Here is a 19,906-nt window from a genome sequence, read left to right as displayed (position 1 = left end):
AGGATGGTGCTGGATCCTTTTGGATTCTTCCTTCTACAAGTGGTTGAATACCCAGCTCAGAGTTGCTGAAACAAAAATGATCCTTGTTGATTCATCTAACTGAAAAACCCATATGGAGTTATTGCCAAGCAAACTTGATCCACCTGCTCAAATGATGTCACTGAGGACCTGACTTCTTTGTAGTTCTCTGTGTCCTGGCTTTCCCAGTCATCCTCATCTTTATAGTGTTCTCTTGGCACCTTTCATTTGAAGTATTTTAAACACCATATCCTCAGTACAATCCTATCTGGTGGAAGACAGCCTGTCTTTCTTGGCTAGCTCATATGGAAGCTCCAGACTTTAGTCCAGTTGGACTTAAGTCATGTGTCTGTCCCTAGCCATTTATTGGTAGTGAGCTAGGGTTATATTGGTAAGCATAGGTCTGAGCCTCATGCTTCATCCTGAGTCAGGGATGGAGTAAGTTATATCCCAAAACATGTGGGCTCTGTGGGGTGAGAGTAGACACCTGGAATGAAAGTTAGGCTGCTTTTATTAAGCAGTCTAGAGGGTGGGGTGTGATTCAGACCCATGAAAACTTCAGATGTCTACTACCAGGATTACATTGTCAGGGTCCTAGAAGGAAACACCATTTACCTGAAATGGTTTAAATGAAGAGACTTTAAGGAAGGGGCTAGTTATTAAGATATGGGCAGGATTAAGGGTACAAGCAATGGCTAACTGTTCCTTTTGATCAGCATCAGCAGGAAGGTGTTATCATCCCTAGGACTTAGTGATCAAGCAGAGGAAATAGCGTTAACAGAGCCAAGTAAGAAATTGAGTTACGGAGGAGAAGCTAGAGTTGTAATTGTGGAGGAATGCAGCCAGGGATGGAACACTGAAGCAAGGAGGAATAGAGAAGAAATATCTTCACCTTTTTCTCTTCTCATCTTCTAATCTGCTGTACCACTCATTGGCTCAACTGGAATCCAGACAGGAGAGGAACCTGTATGATGTAATCCTTAGGGGGGTCAGCCTTCTGGAACACATATAGGGAAAATACGGATCTTAGTAGGGGTAAAATGGAGAATAAACAGCACAGAAAACAAATCAGAACCTCAGTCCAATAATAGGGAAATATATTGGGAAGAAAGATAAATTACAGGTAGAAATTTAAGATCTAGAGATTTATTATCAGAGGAAGGTCCAAGAGAAAGAGGGCTGGTCTTCCTTAAAGAGCATAATGAGAGACTTCAGTGATATGAAAGGGGGACTGAGCCCCAGGTCAGTCTACTGTAGAGACTTGATTCCAAGCTCTGCCCTTGTTGGGGGATGGATACCTGTTTACTCATCTTATTCCATATCATAATTTGCCTGGGAATGGGGGGTGTGGCTGCTCCTGAAAGTTGGAACTCATTGACACTTTTGTTTATATTATTGTTCTGTCCAGGTTGAGATTTATTCCTACTTAAGCTTGACTTGAAAACTCTCAGGAGAGTTCAAATAGTTGACTGAGTGAAGTGAAGAAGGATGACTCTACCAGTCATCATCCAGAGGTCATTATGTGGGCTAGATGGTAGTTGCTGTCACTAACTGCTGTGATAAATACCTAAAATATTGTGTCAAGGGGTTAAAGGCAATGTAGATTACAGCAGAAAGCTCAATTTGTGGCTGGCAACAAGATGGGAAGCAGAAGTAGTATAGCACCAACTCCACTGAAGGAGAGGGCAAATAACAACCTTAGTCAGCTGGGTCTGAGATGAGAATGCCTGATGCAAAGTTGGGAACCAGAGGAGGACTGGGCTGAGCAATAAAACTGTTGGCTGAGCCTAAAATGATTTCAAAGCAGAACAAGGGTAGGATTGTTTAGTAGTGGAAAAGAAAGCTTGGTTTGATGCTTAGAGAGTATTACATGATTTTCTTTTTAAAAAAGGCCATTAGTATTACATAATCAAGCAGTACAAACATATCAGCAAGTTGAGACAGTCTTTATCTGGGATTATTAGATCTACAGTTCAGGTGAGAGAATATTACCAACTTGTTTATCAACCCTTGTGTAATGAGAGCACAAAAGTGAATGAAAACATATCCAGTCTGCAATGAAAGAGAAATGTAATAGACACAGATTTTTTTTTCCCTACTTTGTGGACCTACGCCTAAATTTAACTCGAGTTCATTTTAAAAGGAGCTTTTTAATTCAGGCTTTTAAAATGAAGGATTTGCCTATTAATGGGAAATATGCATTTTAAGATGAGCTTTATTTGGACTAGTAGGGAAGTATGAAGCGAGGAAACTAGTTGGAAAAAGAGATATAAAAGAAGAAAAGCTATAAAAAATTGTTAAAAATGGAAGGATAACACAGCCAACTCCACAGCCATCTGCCCAAGAAACATTTCTTTTTGCCTTATTTTCCCTTGCTTTTGTGTTGGCCATTCTCTGCTAGGTTCTTGGATGGCTCCTCCTCCTATCTTCCCAAGCCAACTCTTCCTGTGCTTCAGGATGCTAGGCACATTCTGGCTTCCACACCTCTTACTATCCTCCCCACTCCCAATGTTGCCCCAGATAGATTTGTGGTATGCAAATCTGTGTTATGATGTACTTATCACATCATATTGACATAACTTTCTGATGGAAAGTCTTCTTCATTACACTGTCAGCCATTGAGGGAATGAGCCAATGAAACAATGGGTATTTATACAGCCAGAATAAATAGCTTCAGGGAGAGCATAGAAGTATCCTAATGAACATTGCAGTGTGACTGAGGCATGCTGAGGGCAGAGATACAGCTGGACTTTGGGAATAACTGCAAGTAGAAGGTTGTATGCAGTTGGTACCCTTGCTATCTTTTATTTTGGTTTCTTCACCTCTTTTTAGTGTCTCTTTCTCTGAAGAATGGCCTACATTCAGAAGATATGGTTGCTGACAGCTCTTAAGATGTACACAATAAAGCTTTGTCACTTTAGAAAGACTAAATCCTTTAGAAAGACTGAAGATTCTGACTTGACTTTCCTGTTCCCAAAGTCCTTGGTTTCTCAGAAATGTCCCAATTTGGGATAGTTGTGCCCTCCTCCTGCTTGATCGTTAACTACTCTCATTGTAATCGTGTGTGTGCATGGTAGTTCCTGTAGCCAGATAAGATAGTATATGCTTCACACCCAACACATATTAGTCTGCCATGGAATAATGAACATTTTGAGGGCCCTGCTTGCTAGCATGTGTAGCTAACTCTGGGCCATACATATTTATGAAAGGGAATGATAATGACAAGTGCACTAAACAGTTAAACTTTGGTTTGGTGTTTGAACCACTTAATATCATTATTCTTATTGGAGATTTACCTTCTTTGTTCTGTTTTCTGTTGGCTAGCATTATGATGCATTCTTTACATTTTTAAGCATAACTGACAGGAGCATCAAAGTGGGAAAGGTAGTCTGGATAATGAAAACAGTTGACTTGGGAGCAAAAATATGCTGTGGTTAATTGATAGAGCAAAGATGTTGCTGACTAACTGAAAATATTTTTAGTCTTCTAAAAGGTATTACTAATTTCTTGCAAGTGAATTTTTAAATGCCACTTTCAACTGAAAATTTTCTTACCAGTTTGCTATATGGTCCTCAGGGACGACTGACATTAAAGTGAAAGAAACTGGTATGTTTGTTACTCATACCAGGTGAGTAGATGAGGATAAAGCTAGTCAGCCTTTTAAAAACGTCTTGTATACAACATTAAAATTAGTGTGCTTGTGTGTAGCTTATATTCATGAAAGCTGATCCTAGATGTTAGTCAAATGTGTAGAATTTACATTACAAAAAAAGACAGGAAAAATGAGCTTAATTCTTTTTTCCTTTTGTAAACGTCCAGGATGGAGGATTGTGAGTGGTGATCTCTGGCCACCGGTCCAATATTATGCCTACTTTATAACCATTTTTTTGGGAGCTGGATGTAGATGTGTGTGTGGTGGGGAAGGAGTGTACTCTGGGAGTTAGCTATTAAAGAGGAGACCTCTGATAACTTGATACTGAATGAGTTTATTGATCTGTCCCCTTTAGATACAAATCCTACAGAAGCAACCAAAGAGGAACGATACAGGGTGGATTACATGACAGAACATTGCTTCTAATTTGAATCTAGGAGCCTCTGAAGCCAGATACTAGATTTGATGGGCCAATCATAAAAGTTAGGAGCCTATCCATTATTTCTGTATCAACCACTGAGTTTCTTATAATTCAGTTAGAATCTTGTTCTTAACACTTTAAAAATTTAAAACTCTGGTTATTCCTACTCTATGTTAATGTCAATATTTGTCCATATGTATTATATAGTCTGCTGGTGGTGTGTATGTTATTTCTATTTCTGGTTTGGCAAGAGACAAGAATTAATCAACTTTTCTCTCTTACTCTCTCTTTTTTCTCTACTTCTCCTCTCTCTCTCTCCCTCTTTCCTTAAACATGCTTATCTGTGAGAATTCATGAAGCCAAAGCGCCTTTATATATTACCTTTGTAAATGACCTTAAGGAGGATTTTTCTGCAGTGACAGGAACTACTCACCTCAAATATAACCGTTTTTATTTATACACCTTGAAGCTAAATAAGGGGTTTCTTTTGTGTCATTATAATGCAAGTTGGGCTTCTTTCTTTTCTTTTGCTTTCTTGCTTTCTCTCTCTTCTTCTTTAGTAAAAGAACATAACAATGTTTCACCTTTGGTTGTTACTGAAACTTATGTTCAGGCAGAAAGTAACTTTGAAAATTAGTTACCTTGGGCACCCTGGTTGGCTCAGCGGTTTAGCACCGCTTTCAGCCCAGGGTGTGACCCTGGAGTCACAGGATCCAGTCCCATGTCAGGCTTCCTGCTTGGAGCCTGCTTCTCCCTCTGCCTGTGTCTCTGCCTGCCCCCCCACCCCCCCCTTTCTCTCTCTGTCTCCCATGAATAAATAAATATTTTTTTTTAAAAAAAGAAAGAAAATTAGTTACCATAAATAGAATACAAATAGCTTTTTCCATAAAATAGATGCCTCTCTTCAGGAACTTTTGATTCCAGTCTGTTAATATTGCAAATGTAACTAAAATAGACATTATCTGTGCCGTATGTGCACCAGTGACAAGGGTTCTGCACTTACAGTTTTGCTAGAAAACTTGGAGGGCAGCCAAGTGGGAGCACTGTAATAGTCTTTTAAGAAGATGGAATCTGAAATAATGTTTCAGGAAGAAAAGCTTTCAGTTTAGACAGTTGCATAGTTAACAATTACTAGCTCCTGAGAACTAACAATTGGCGTGAGTCAGTGAAACCAACTTCTAATTTTATACCGGAGTAGATAGCTTGCATAGCTTAAATGCACAGTAAACTCTTGATTTATGCTATCCAATTCCTTAGCAAAATCTTGTTTTTTTGTTTTCCTCATTGACATTTTGGTGTAGTTCTCTTTGCTGATTGGTTGATATACGTCATGTCAGTGTTTTACTTTTTCACCTGGCTTTCAAGTGTAAGTTTTTTCCATATTCTTAATTTTGAATGACTGCATATATTTTATAGTGCTAATTATATATCAGACTATTTATTTTACATGTATTAATTTATAGTAACAGGATTTGCTGTTGCTTACTTAGTCATTTCTTTGTATCTATCCATCCATTTTAACTATCTATTCGGTAGTCTTTTTAGAAAAAAATTATTTATTTTTATTTTTTTTTAAAGATTTTATTTATTTAATCATGAGACACAGAGAGAGAGAGAGGCAGAGACACAGGCAGAGGGAGAAGTAGGCTCCATGCAAGGAGCCCGACGTGGGACTTGATCCCAGGTCTCTAGGATCACACCCTGGGCCGAAGGCTGCCCTATTCAGTAGTTTCTCATAAGTTTAGTATTATAAATATCACAAAAGCAAACATAATTAAGGAGGCATTTCCCACATTTTAAAGGGTCTTTGCCCTAGAGTAGTTTCCTAAAAACAGAATTACTGGAACAAAGTTTAAAAAAATTTAAGGCTGTTGATACACATTACCTTAATACCTTTCCTCATGGTTGATTACATTTCTGTAATAATTTATGAGTGCTTAGTTCAGTAAATTGTTGTCATCTTTTCATGTTATATTTTAATATCTTTGCTAATTTGATAGCCAAATATGTATTTTTCCCACTTCGTTTTAAATTCCTGTTTTTTTTTTTTTTTTGGTAATTTCATTTCCTCTTTTGTGAATTACTTATTCATGCTTCTTTGCCTGTTTTTCTCTTAAAGTTCTAGGCATATTCTTATGTCTGCAGTTCGTTAAGTTCCTTAACTAAGATACTAACTTTTGTTATATTTGCTGAAAGTATTTTTTCCAGCCATTGGCCTTTTAGTTTTGAGTATTTCCTTTTATGTATAAAGGGTGTTTATATGTGGATGTGCATGGTGTGCGGGTTACTGAGGTGTAGCTGACATATGTTTTTGGTTTTTATTTATTTTTATTTTTAAAAGATTTTATTTATTTATTCCTGAGAGAGACAGAGAGAGAGAGAGAGAGAGAGAGAGAGAGAGAGGCAGAGACACAGGCAGAGGGAGAAGCATGCTCCATGCAGGGAGCATGATGTGGGACTCGATCCCGGGTCTCCAGGATGCGCCCTGGGCTGAAGGCAGTACTAACCCGCTGAGCCACCTGGCTTCCCTGTTTTTGGTTTTTAAACATTTCCTCCTTTGTGATTGCTTCCTTTTAGAAAAGCCTTCCATTTCCAAAATAATTGTTAAATTATCTTTTTTCTGTGGATTTTTTGTTTAATTTTTAATCAGTGTAGAATTTATTCTATTATATGTGTTAGCTTTCTGCAAGAATTTCAAGGAGCTAGAAAAATAATTTGTGTTTTACTTTTCTCTTTCAATGAATTGACTAATATTTGGAAAAAAGTCTAGGATAATCCATAAACCATACAATCAGCTTCTTCTTTTTTTTTTTTTTACAGTCAGCTTCTTAAATATTGTTTTAAAGATTTTCTCTTTGCAAAGTAGAAATTGAGAATTGAATTGAGAATGTAATTAGGTATATGACCTTGCATATTTTTAAATATTGCATTTAAATATTGTTTTAAATATTATATTTGTTGTATTTTTGTCTTTTCTTTCATAACCAAATTTAAGAAACTAGCTATCTAACCTTCCTTGTTCTTAGAGGTTCTGTATGGCTCACTGAAGATGGTTTCTTATCCCCTGACTTTTCATCTTCATACTATAACTCAAAACAGAACTTCTATGAGGTTTCCTGGTAGATAAAAAGAGTGTTCTGATGGAAAGTAAACAGCATTCATCGATGTCAGAAGTATTTTTTTTTAATTGTTGTATTTACTATTTAGTTGCATGCTAAATGATAGTGTTGTTTAATCAGATATAAATAATGTTTATTATACTAATAATAATGCCCATGTTGTCATTAGAAAATCAGTATGTTAGGAATGAATATCAAAATCTAAAAGTAGGATGGCTATATATGCATGTTGCATATAACAAATATACATATATATGTTTTGTTAATAATTTGTGATTTAATAAAGCTGATCTTAAAAAAAGGTTTATCAACAGATTTGACTATAATACCGATACTTCCAAATAATTTGAAATTTCCAAAATTATATAAATGGGAATCTTTGATCTCCAGTAGTAATTTTTCTGTTAATTATATTAGTACTAATTATTGGATAAGCTTTTTTTACATTTTAGCTGCATATTAAAAGCAATGATAAATTAATATAAGTACAATGATTTGGCAGTGTTGAATAAATTATTTCCTTTGCCCCACCCAAAGGGATTGTATTTAAAATACTTTGTAATCCAAATTCAGTGACTCATCTTTGAGGTTGGTTTATTACCTAGATTGATTTGTGTTGAAACTGGTTGTTTAAGATCTGACCACATCCAATTTTGTATACTGTTTTTGAAATGTAGGAATTTGGAAATTTTATTAGAATGGAAAAGAGACTTTTATAACTTATTTTCCTTTACTTTGGTTATTTTTGTTCTTTGAGAATTTTTCATTAAAAATAATTGCAGTCTTTGGCACATTGAAGACAACATAATTACTGAATAAATCTTTCTAATTATGTCTCTTTTATAACTTTCTTTTGCTTATTTTCTTCATTGTTCAAAAGAAACATACTAGTTAGAGAGTGGTGGAACCTAAAATATTAGGGTCAAGGAATGGCGGAGGACATGTAAATAGGAATAAAATGAGAGAAGCATAGAAGTGTTTTAATAATATAAGTATTCTACAGACTACCTAATTATAGAGAGGAATAGATTTTTTCGTTCTCAAGGAGATCATGGAACAGACTTAGGTCTAAAGGAGTTTGAGGTTCCCAAGTACCTGGATATATTAGAACTCTCTTTAAATAAAGGCAGCACATATAGTAAAAATTTTATTTTTCTTAAAAAATTGTAGACTCTCAAAAGATATGAAAAATGACAATAGGACCTCGTATACTACATAATTCTGAATTAAAAGAATTTCTTCAAGAAGTGGAAATTATAGAAAATGTTGTAGAGAGAAGAAATGCTATATAACTAACTGGGTTTATACTCCAGAGTTAAAAAAAAAAAAATGGGAGGGTAGTTTAAACACACAAAAATTAGATATGATCAAATATCTGGAACAGGAATACAGATTGGGACACTGATGAACAGCAGTCTAGGCCATGGCATTATTTCCTTTTCCAGGGTTCATATTGTCAAGTGAGCTCAGTATTCTTTCCTGCTTTGTCTATAAACATTTCTGGAATCCTTCTTAAAGTGACACTCTAGGTAGCTACCACCATTTGATTGATATTGTAAGAAATGCAGCCTCTTTGACATCCCAGTCTAGGAAAAGGTATCTCAAAATAATATAGGTTTGAGAGGCCTGTCTCTGTGTTAAAGGCTATTAATTAAAGCCCTTGGATCCAATAGTTAAATAAATACAAAGGCTTTTAACTTTTATATTATTCAGCCAGCATTTTTCTGTTTTATCCAACTAGGATAACTTGTGAGATGTTATATAATGTTCTGTTAGCATCTAGATCACAGTGTCTATAGAAGTAATGAGGTCTTTTAGTTTAACAGACTACCCAAAAAGGTAATCTTGTTGATACAGAGCACTGGTTCTCTACCAGAAGCTATTTTGTTTCCATAGAGAACATTTGGCAATGTCTTGTGACAGGGTGTATGCACTACTGGCACCCAGTGGATAGAGACCAGGGATATTGTAACTCTCCACAACAAAGAACTATTCAGCCCATAATGTCAGTGTTCAATGTCAACAGTACTGCTGTTGAGAAATCCTCGTCTAGAGTACTAGTTCTTAATTAGTAGCTTGTTAGGAAAGCACATTACTATTCTTCACTTCCAGTCTAGTGAATCAGAATTTCTAGAGGTAAGGCTTATTAGTTTGTCTTCTAATTAGTCCTTTGGGTGATTCTGATGTTACTTAAAGTTTTAAGACTGATTATCAGCCTATCTTGATATATACGTACATTCAAGATTAAGCATCAATCTTGTACCAGGAACTTACCTAAATGCTAAAAAAACAGCCTTTTCATAATCAGTTTGGTTTTGCCATCTTACCTAAATGGACCTTGTTTCTTCTTGTAGTTCTCAAATCTTCTGTTGTCTATTACGTTTGTTGTTTAACGTGTGTTTGTTGAGTTGTATTCAGCTTTCTCTTCCTACTGTCTACTTGTTGGCATTCTTACAAGAGCTTTTTTTTTTTAAAATCAATAACTTGGCTGAAGAGGTAGTTATCATATTTATCAGGTTTTTAGACCCTGCAATGATGGTAAGTGTTAGATGTTAGAGACAATTCCTTATTCTTGATAGGCTAACAATAACATGGTCATAGTTGTCAAATTAAAAATTCCCATTATAGGAACACCTGGGTGGCTCAGCAGTTGGGTGTCTGCCTTGGCTCAGGTCGTGATCCCGGGATGTGGGATCAAGTCCCACATTGGGCTCCCTGTGAAGAGCCTGCTTCTCCCTCTGCCTATGTCTCTGCTTCTCTCTCTCTCTCTCTCTCTGTGTCTCTCATGAATAAATAAATAAATCCTTAAAAAAACCTTCCCATTATATCCATTATATAAGCAATTCTTACTTGCTAATCAAAATTAGGAACACTCTTAATTAATTGAGTGGATTGCACAGCAGGAAGAGATTTTCAATATTTGTTGAATTGAATTAAAAATATCTCCTAAATAATTTGGAAGAATGGTGGTGATAGAGGGAAGTAGAAGAGAAAGGTAGACAATATGCTGACTTACTTTGGACTTGGTGAATATCAAGTGCTGATACACACTAAAGTAGAAATCCTCATCAGTTGGCATGAAGGAGAAAGAACAGAATCAAAGGAATGGGTTCAAGGGTCACATAACTGACAGGAGGGAAGAAGAAAGGGAAAGTGACAAACCAATAAAAGAAATTTTGTCATGGAAGAAGTCATAGGAGTTTTTTGTTTTGTTTTGTTTTTGTTTTGTTTTGTTTTGTTTTGCAAACACACGAGGGTTTATTTACAAGCTCAAGTTTGGGTCCAAGTATACCTGACACAGTGGAGCAGGGACTTGGACCACGAGGTGGGTTTCAGCTTAGTTTTATGGGCTGGTCTAGGGGACCTCCAGAAGGGGTGGAAGAATTTCTCAAGTTCTGTTTACATTCTGATACGGGACTTTCAAGGGCATTGAGCTCTGTTCTCATTCTGATATGGGGCTTTCTAGGGCGTTAAGCTGTAAGCTGTTTTTTTTCCCTGTAACTGAGGTAATGTAAATTTCAGCTCTTATTCACAGGGGCCTGGGATGACTGTACTTGTGCTAACACTGAACTTAAAGTGGAATGACCTTAATTTTCTCGGCCTCCACATTCCCCCCTCTCAGAGGAACCTAAGGAAGGACCCAATCATGGGTCCAGGTTGCTCTCAGAGTGAGCCAGGGGGAATGATTAAATCAGGATTCGAACCAACCTTGTTGCTGTTCTTGCTCCCGTTTACATCCCAGTGAAGAAGCAACATCCTAGTTTAAGGCATCACATAATGCCCCCCTTTACTGTAAGAAGACTAAGTCTAATCCCCTTCTATTTTGAAGGACAACCTCAGACTAGGGAGTCTTGGAGGTAGGAAATAAGTGAGAACGGCGCAGTCTTAGCTTTAGGGGATTGTCCTTGTCTGGTTGGCTTTTCCATTCTGGAACAAAGTCCTTGAGAACAGCATGTGGATCAGCTGGCCGGACGTGGTTGTAGTGGACCCAGGGAGTAATCCCGTTGACCTTGAGAGGGGTGGGAGTGGTCAGAATCACGATGTAGGGTCCCTTCCAGCGAGGCTAAAGTGTCTGGTGTTGGTGTCTCCGCATGTACACCCAGTCACCTGGCCGATATCGATGGGGGTCCGGGGGTGGCCCAGTCTTGTAGAGGGCCCTCAGTTTAGGCCACACCTGGTCAGGGTGGCCGTCTGGTTTGTCCCTAAAGATCACGGCCTTAACCACACGTGAAACCCAGCAGTTAAGCCTCTGCCTTTGGCTCAGGGTGTGATCCTGGAGTCCCTGGATCAAGTACCACATCAGGCTCTCTGCATGGAGCCTGCTTCTCCCTCTGCCTATGTCTCTGCCTCTCTCTCTCTCTCTCTCTCTCTCTCTCACTCTCTCTCTCTCTCTCTCTGTGTCTCTCTTGAATAAATAAAGCAAATATTTTTAAAGTAAATAATATATATAGTATATGAATATTTGAATAGAAGTACACAGAATAAGTGGGAAAAATCAGTAGGTTTTAACATAAGTGCCGCTTTCTGAGGAGCTGGTAATATGGAGAACAGAAAAACAGAACATCTGCAGTAAGCCTTCTAGATGAAATGAGGGCAACTGAAGCCCATTCCACAATTTTTCTGATCCCAGATAGCCAGGATAATTATGGAAGGGTGGATGGGGTGGGGGAAAAGATAGGAAAGTCTCCAAATAGGTTCACATCACCCACTCACAATATGATTGGAGAGACCAGATTTGGATAAACTCAGTATAGATTTAGTGTAATTTTCTACTGCTTCTGGTAATTATGCAGTTCTGTATTTAGCTCTTTAGATTTCTTCCTTCATTTCTTATCTCTCATCTTAGATGAATGGCTCTCTTCTGATATATTTATCATAACTTTCTCAAGGCAATGTGTCCATAATGGGACATACGCAATAATTTTAAGTGGTAGACAATTTTTCAATTTAAATTATTATTTACAGATTCTATGCTTAGAACAAGATTAAGGATTTTTTAAAGTAAGTGGATTTTTTTAATTTTATTTTTTTTATGAGAGATTATGGGCAAGGGACAAGGGGAAGCAGACTCCATGCTAAGCAGGGAGGCCCATGCAGGGCTCGATCCCAGGACCCTGAGATCACAACCTGAGCCAAAGGCAGACGCACAAACGACTGATCCACACAGGCAACCCAAAGTAGGTAGATTAAAGGTAAAGCTCAATTTAAAAAAGGAAATAAATGGTAGTGCACATTTGCACAGATAAGATCCTCAAGAGAATAAGTTAATGACAGAAGTCTAAGAAAGATGGTGTTAAGGAAATACAGCTTCCTTAAATTTCATTGGCTTTTAACCATTCCAGACTATTCCTAGTAGTATTTGCCTAAATTTAGTAAACTTTACATTTTAATGGTCTCTTTCTTTTCTACTATCCATTACGTCAATGTATAGAAAAATATAGCAAAGAAATTTGAAAACATTTTTCCTCAGTCTGTTTTTCACCTACCTTAAAAAAAATTTCCACTGGCTTCAGAAGCTGTCATTTTTAGCATTTAGATTAGCAAATGCTACTTTGGTCCCTTTTATTTGGTCTTATTTATTTATTTATGTATTTGTCCCTTTTGTTTAATCTTTAATAGGTATTAGCCATTTTAACTTTAGGTATTTCTCGCATGTGTAGAAATATTATCATTTACTTTATTGTATCCTTAATATAATCATTTCTTACTTAAGAAAAATATCCTGCAGTCTGAAAAAGTGTACTGATTCAGTTAAATCACACCCAGACATACCCTTTGAAACATAAGGTTACATAAAACAAAGACTGTGATGTAAGATTAAAATTAAATCTTTTACAGGTAAAAATACAAACACTTCATTATATAATTGAGAATACAGAAAGTTGTCTAGCTGTAGCAGCTCAGTTTCAACTCTTTTTTGAGGTATCCTTTGCAAATGTTTTGTTAAGAGAAAAAGGAGATATGCAATTAGCAGAGGAAAAGCATGCTACACAGTGCAGTAAGACAGATGGTTTAGTCCCTGAAACCATTTTTCAGTGCATGGCAGTTATGAAGTTTTGTTGTGATCTGATAGTACATAGATCTTCAAACACATTTGAATTCATCTGTCACTTAATTTCATGAATCTAGAAGTGCCAGTGATAAAAGTATGTGTAGCTTTCAAAATCTATGTAAAATATTATCAAACGATTATAAAAAGGTTGTTTTTCAATTAAGTAATAAATACTCATTTTAATTATATTATTTACTGACAACCAATTAGAAGTCCATGAGAAACTAAAAAACCCTTAAAACAGCAATGCTATCTCTGGCTTTAAATCATATCACTTTATAAAGTCATACTTTCAGCTATACTTATTATTATATTTTTCTTTCATCAAATTCTAATAACTCTAGCAAAAAAGTTGGCATTATTATCACTTCCATTATTGTTCTTATTTTATTGCTACAATAATCTGGGAATCTGGAGAACTGAATTGTACATACTAAGGACAATTTGATATTTTTGAAAAGGTAATAAGATAGCAAATTCTGTGGATATAAGACAATTTTACAAATCAGATAATTGCCCACCCCTCTGTAATTCCCCAACAGTAATCAAAAATTTTCCATATGAAATGCTTTTTTCAAAAGGGTATGATGGCCTAAGAAGATCAGTCATGACCCGGACATAACACTTAAAAATTTGGATCAAAGTGTATCTTCCAATCTACTTTTTCTAAAAATAATGCAAATACCACCTCCTCTTGCCTTCCTGTCACTGCAAGGTGGATCCTTTTGCCCCAGTCAAACCTTTGGCATTCCTGCTTGCACTGGCCCTCTGGCCAAAACAGGACATTTGTGTTTTTGATTGCCCAGCATCACCCCACTTCTAATAATACCTTGATTTTCCTTTGAAATTTATTATACTGTCTTGGTACACCCATTTTTGCTAAGGAGAATTAAGATAAAAATGTGACAAGGTGTACTCTTCTTAAAATATAATTTCTGAGCAGAATGACAAAAGACCACATGAAGTTCAGGTTGAGGCATTCTGATGGCATAATTCTGTTGAGGCTGTTCATTAGAGCGTGATACCTTAATATGCACAGAAGCCTGGTCTCTGCTCTTTCCTAAGCTGATTCCTCAAATTTTCCTTCAAGTATGGTGTCTGTGAGCACCCACTTAGTCTTCCAATATGTTTCTTCTGTGTCTATAAGCAGAGTTGGGTTCTGTTGCTTGCAGTCAAAGACCTGTATTTTTTTTCAGTCTAAAAAAAATTGTGGCCAAAATAATTTACTTCTGTATGTTTCTTCACCTTATGTACAAATACAGAACCTTTGATACATCCTTTACTGCCTGCCCTGCCATCCCCATTACTGCCTTGCCCTGTATTTGGAAAGGCCACACCCTCTGCCTGACAAGATTTTTCATACATTTCCATTTCTAACACTAGAATAACAGCTATATTTTAATCCTTCTCTGTGCCCCTTATTTGAACTCATCCTACCATAATTTTTTTTGCTAGTTTGTTTTCTCTGAGTGAAAACACCGAATCTTTCATTATCACACATCCAGCACAGTGCCTAACATATAATAGGTGCCTATATTCTTGTTGAACAATGAATTAGGAACAAAAATTCTGAGACATAACCTGTAGTACACACTGCTGGTGCCTGATGAAATGCCCTTCACTGATCAGTGTACCCATTATCCACCTAGTATAATATTAGTTGTTAATGTCTTTCAGCTGTCCCCTTCTTTGGAGAAATACACTACAACCAATGACTCACTATAGGAGCATGAAATGCCAGCCCCTTGCCTCAGTGTAGAACCAACTCTGGTACAATTCACAGATACCCACAGTATCATGCTTAAGCCGAAACTATATACTTAATTAAGAACTTTAGCTTGCTTAGCTCCTTCTTTGCTTTGTGCTGCTTCCCTCCATCCCCTTCTTCTGACAGACCTCCCTCAATAAACAATGTGCACCAAATCACCTTCTCAGGTTGTTTATAGGAAATCCAAATTCTACAGATGATACTGAGTCAAGATTTTTAACATATTTCCTTCCACAGTTTTGGCTGTTGGAATGAATTCAGAGGACTGAATCAGAGCAAAACTATTTTAGATGGTGCAGTAGTACAAAATGTAAAGTTTGTGTGCCGCCTACTATAAGATCTTTGAGACCATAGAAAAGAAGACCATAAGCAGAACAAAGAACCCACAAAGGATAATCTTTCAGTCATTATTTACAAGATCTTGCCTCTAGAAAAACTTCAGACATTAACTAAGAGTAATAATAGGAATAAAGAACGGCCATTTGGTTAGTAAGTGCTATTTAAACTGACACAGAATATAAAGGCTGTTGTTTCCTATGTAACTAAGTAACACTAAAGAAAATGCATTTTAAAAATCTTCTATCTAAAGAAATATGAATTTCTTTTTGAATTATATTTATTTAATATATTATGAAAAGGAATTTTTATATGAAGATGTTATATGCCAATAATTTCTAATTATATTCCGCAAAGGTATATTTAAAACTGCACCTTCAAACAAACTTAACAAGGCTGAATAAAACAGATTAAGGAAATGACTTCAAATATTACGATCAACTTTGAGTCATTCCCCACAATTATTATGTTTCTTAGTCTGAGCATATTCTGTGGATAAACACTACAAAAGTCCACATAAACACAACAATCACTAAGATGATGACAGTGACATTGCAAGCATACACATTGTTAGCCATCTCCATCATGAGAAAGCATCTTACCACTCTCCCATTTATTATTAGTGGAAGGAGCCATGAAGCCTGGTATCTAAGTTGGATCTGCCTGCATTTGATATTGAACCTCATTTACATTACTTCAATCCTCTAGATTTGTTTCTCTATTGTTCATAACATATTTATTATTTATGCACTACTTCTTTCTAAAAATAGATTAAGTATGTAAGATCACCAATAGTGGAAAGTTGGTGACCTCAGCTAAACATTTTGGATGCTTATTAGTTATATTTTGCGGTATAGGAAAATTACCCTCAAATTTAGCAGTTTAAAATAATAAGCCTTTACTATCTCATATAGTTGAGGGTAAGGAATCTAAAAGCAGCTTAGTTGGGTAGTTCATGCTCAGGATATTGCCGTGGGCATTGAAAAATTTGAAAGGTGCTGTTGGATATACTTCCAAGGTCATTTACGTTGTTGTTGACAGGTCTGAGAGTTCTTTGTTGGCAGTTAGCTGGAGGTTTTGATTTCTCATAATGTGGTCTTCTTTGTAGGCTGCCTGAGTGTCCTCATGATAGGCATCTTGCTTGTGAATGATCCAAGAGATAGTGACTGAGCAAGAGAGTACCCAAAATTAAAGCAAAGTTCTTTTCTAACCTGATCATTCAAGTGACATACTAACACTTCTGTTAGAAGCTATTGGTCATAAAGATGAACCCTGGTTTGGTGTGGAAGAGAACTACACTGGGATGTGACTAGCAAGAGCTGGGAATCAGAGGAGACCACATTAAAGGCTGCCTGCCATAGACACATTTTTGAAAGACAGAAAGTACATAAAGTTGCATGGATCATGGCTATTGCAAAGGAACCATTGTTCATTATGTAGCTCCAGAAGTGCTCTAGCTCAGAATTGGCCAGTACAAAAGTTAGATGAGGGGGAAATTGGAAATGATGAATTACAGGACCACCACGGGAAGGAAGCATACCTCAGACCCCTACTCTACACTCCATCGGTGCTTATTCCTGGATGAAGCTCTAAAACAATGATAGTACACTCAGGTATAGTAAAGTAGAGGAGTTAACAGACAGGCAACTAAAATGAGTGAAAATGAGTAAGAAGACTAATCTGGAACTTAAGGTAACAGGTTTCCTTTAATAGCAATATTCTTCATGCCCACAATAAAATAGGATCACTTTTATTTTCCTTACACACAGTTTCTATCCATTTTTTTTTCTTCCTTTGATAGGAAAATTGCTAGCAATTTTGCCAATAAACATTTCTTGGGAGCTTATTAAGTGCCAAGTACTGTTCTAGGAATAGGGTATAAAATAAGATAGCTAAAAACTCTGCCCTGTAGGAGCTTCTATTCTAGTGTGGCAGAGACAGATAAATGGTGCTTGGAGAAAATTATATAAGGTATAATGACAGAGAGGGGTTCTGAGCAGCTTTAGCGAAGTAGTCATAGAAAATCTCTTTGAAGAGATACTACCTGAGCTAAGAGCTGAACAATTCAAAGGAAACATGTGCACAAAGACAGGGGAACCCAATTCTAAGTGGAGGGAACTGAAAAATGTAGACTTTAAAATAAGAACAAATTTGACATGATAAAGAGAATAAATGAATACAATCAAGGTGTGGACAGAGAGATATTCCTCATATAACACTAACATATAGCAATAAACATTCAGCCCCAGTGTTGGGAAAACAAAAGGGAGAGGTGTGGAATATGCCACACTGAAGAGCAAATGGCTTACCTCAATGGAGCAGCTATGCTAACAGTCCCAGACAACTGTTGTCACGCTACAGATACTTCAGAGAAGTCACAAATTCATCTTGTGGGAAATATCTCAATTTTCAGGGGTTGGCTCAAATTGTGAAACAAAAACAACATCCATTGTGGCTGCCAATATGCCACCTTCATTCTAAAGAAATGTAGAGGGCTTATGGCTCTTGGTATATATGATCAGCATCTTAGAAATCAACCCTCTTCATTTTAGATAGAGGTGGGCAAGAAGTAAAGCAGCCTATCTGTCCTATCCTTGTCTATGAATCTTGAAGAAGAAAAAAATTAAAGAGGTAGAGGGAAGTATGAAGTAGAATAAAAAATATGCCTCCTAGAACACAGCAAAAAGCATAGAGTTGAGGGGGCAGAGAAAAGACAAAAAAGAGAAACATAGGCAATCAACATCAGAAAGTTAGAACTTAAAAAGAATAAATTAATCAAATAAACAAGAGTCCAAAAATTCTGGAGCTTAAAAAAAAATTGTTTAGATTTTAAAAGGTTCACCAAGTGTCAAACAGGATGAATGCAAAGAGACCCACTCCTAGATGGGTTAACTGATGTATCAGTTACAAAGAAACTATCACAAAAATGTATCACACCAAATAAAAAGAGGTCTTAATTTTTTTTTTTACTAAAATGCAAAATAAAACAAACGTAAATCAGATAACCTATAAAAGAATTAATCTGACCTAAGCCTTCTTAACAACAACAGGTATTTCAGAAACCAATGAGTCAAATGACAGAAAAATTCTAAGATTCAATTATTTTGAACCTAGAATTCTATTTCCAGACAAACTCAATCATGGATGCACAATAAAAATATTTTCAAAAATTTTCAGATATGAGAGGACTCAGTTTACTTCTGAGAAATAACATTTACATAGTAATATAGTATAAATGCTACAAAGAATAGTTTAATTATAAATGTGGAAAATTATGTGAAATCTATAAGCTATGACAGAAAAAATAACGATATAGAAGCTGGGAGGTCAAAGGAAAAGAGAAATGGAAGTGCTGGTTTTCGGTTTTCTCATCTGACACTGTGGAGAGCTGAGGAATAATATTCTAAATATGATGGATCAGGAAAGTTACTTAAGTTACTGTGAAAGAGAAAATATATATTCTCCAGCAATCAAGTAGCTGGTTTATAAAAATTGTTCAATTACACGATGTAGGAATTTTCCAGCCCCAAATCTTTGAGTGTCATCGAAAATGTAATATATTGGAAAAGAGCTAATTTTTTGAATAATTTATTCTTGTTTTCTTATTATAAACATATTGTGAAACATATTATATTGGCCTCTGCCCCTGGTTCCTGACACAGGATTATGAAAGCCCAGGTAAATCTAGGTGCTAGCAGAATCTTTTGTTCTAACACGTAGTCTTTGACCCCAGTTACTGACACAGAGCTCCTAAAACCTTTGCAATTTCCTAAGTGATAAGAGCACTAGGAGCATCTTTTGTTCTAATACGTAGTCTTTGTACCTGGTTCCTGACACAGAGCTCATAAATCTTTGGAATTTCCTGGGTGATAGCAATGTCTTTCTTTCTAAGGAGCTGACTCTTGGTGGGCTCCTGGATGGAGGGTGCTCAGAAGGAAGGCCAAGCCATGATTAGATGCTTAGAATTTTCAAAAGCACCTGGGTGGCTAGGTGAGCATCCAACTCTTGGTTTCAGCTAAGGTCAGAATCTCAGAGCCTTGAGATTGAGTCCTGCCTCAGGCTCTGCTTTCAACTCAGAGTCTGCTTGAATTTTTCTCTTTCCTCTCCTTCTGCCCCTCCCTATTGCTCACCTCATGTTCTCACTCACTCTCTCTCTCTCAAATAAATAAATCTCTAAAAAAAAAAAAAAAAGCTTAGATTTTTCAGCCCTACTCCTCATTCTCTAGAGAGGGGAAAGGGGCTGGAAATGGAATTAATAATTGATCATGCCTATGTGATAAAGTCCTCACAAAAATCCCAAAAGTACAGGATTCAGAGAGCTTTTGGTTGGTGAAAACATCTACATCCCGGGAGGGTGTTGCACCCCAACTCCACAGGGACAGAAGCTCCTGTACTTAGAGCCCTTCTGGGACCTTACACTATGTATCTCTTCACCTTGTTGTTCATTTGTATCCTGTATCATATGTTTTATCCCATAATAAACTGGCAAAGGTAAGTTAAGTGTTTCCGTTCTGTGACTGTTGTAACAAATAATTGAATG

The 19,906-nt window shown here is 36.6% G+C and overlaps 1 protein-coding gene and 1 long non-coding RNA gene across 5 annotated transcripts in view; one reads left to right on the top strand and one right to left on the bottom strand.

The window, feature by feature from the left end:
- The window catches only part of MACROD2 (mono-ADP ribosylhydrolase 2), a 1,923,575-nt gene that overhangs the window by 184,847 nt on the left and 1,718,822 nt on the right, over positions 1 to 19,906 (top strand). The window lies entirely within an intron of this gene.
- On the bottom strand, positions 782 to 10,293 carry LOC140618060 (uncharacterized). The gene is made up of 3 exons (XR_012018233.1): positions 10,227 to 10,293; positions 9,538 to 9,737; positions 782 to 1,015 (listed from the first exon to the last, which is right to left on the bottom strand). It is a non-coding gene; the product is annotated as an uncharacterized lncRNA (long non-coding RNA).

The sequence above is a fragment of the Canis lupus genome, chromosome 26, assembly GCF_048164855.1.
Source record: "Canis lupus baileyi chromosome 26, mCanLup2.hap1, whole genome shotgun sequence".
NCBI lineage: Eukaryota > Metazoa > Chordata > Mammalia > Carnivora > Canidae > Canis > Canis lupus.
The sequence above is the reverse complement of the archived record's forward strand: the minus strand, read 5'-3'. Positions and strand labels throughout refer to the sequence as shown.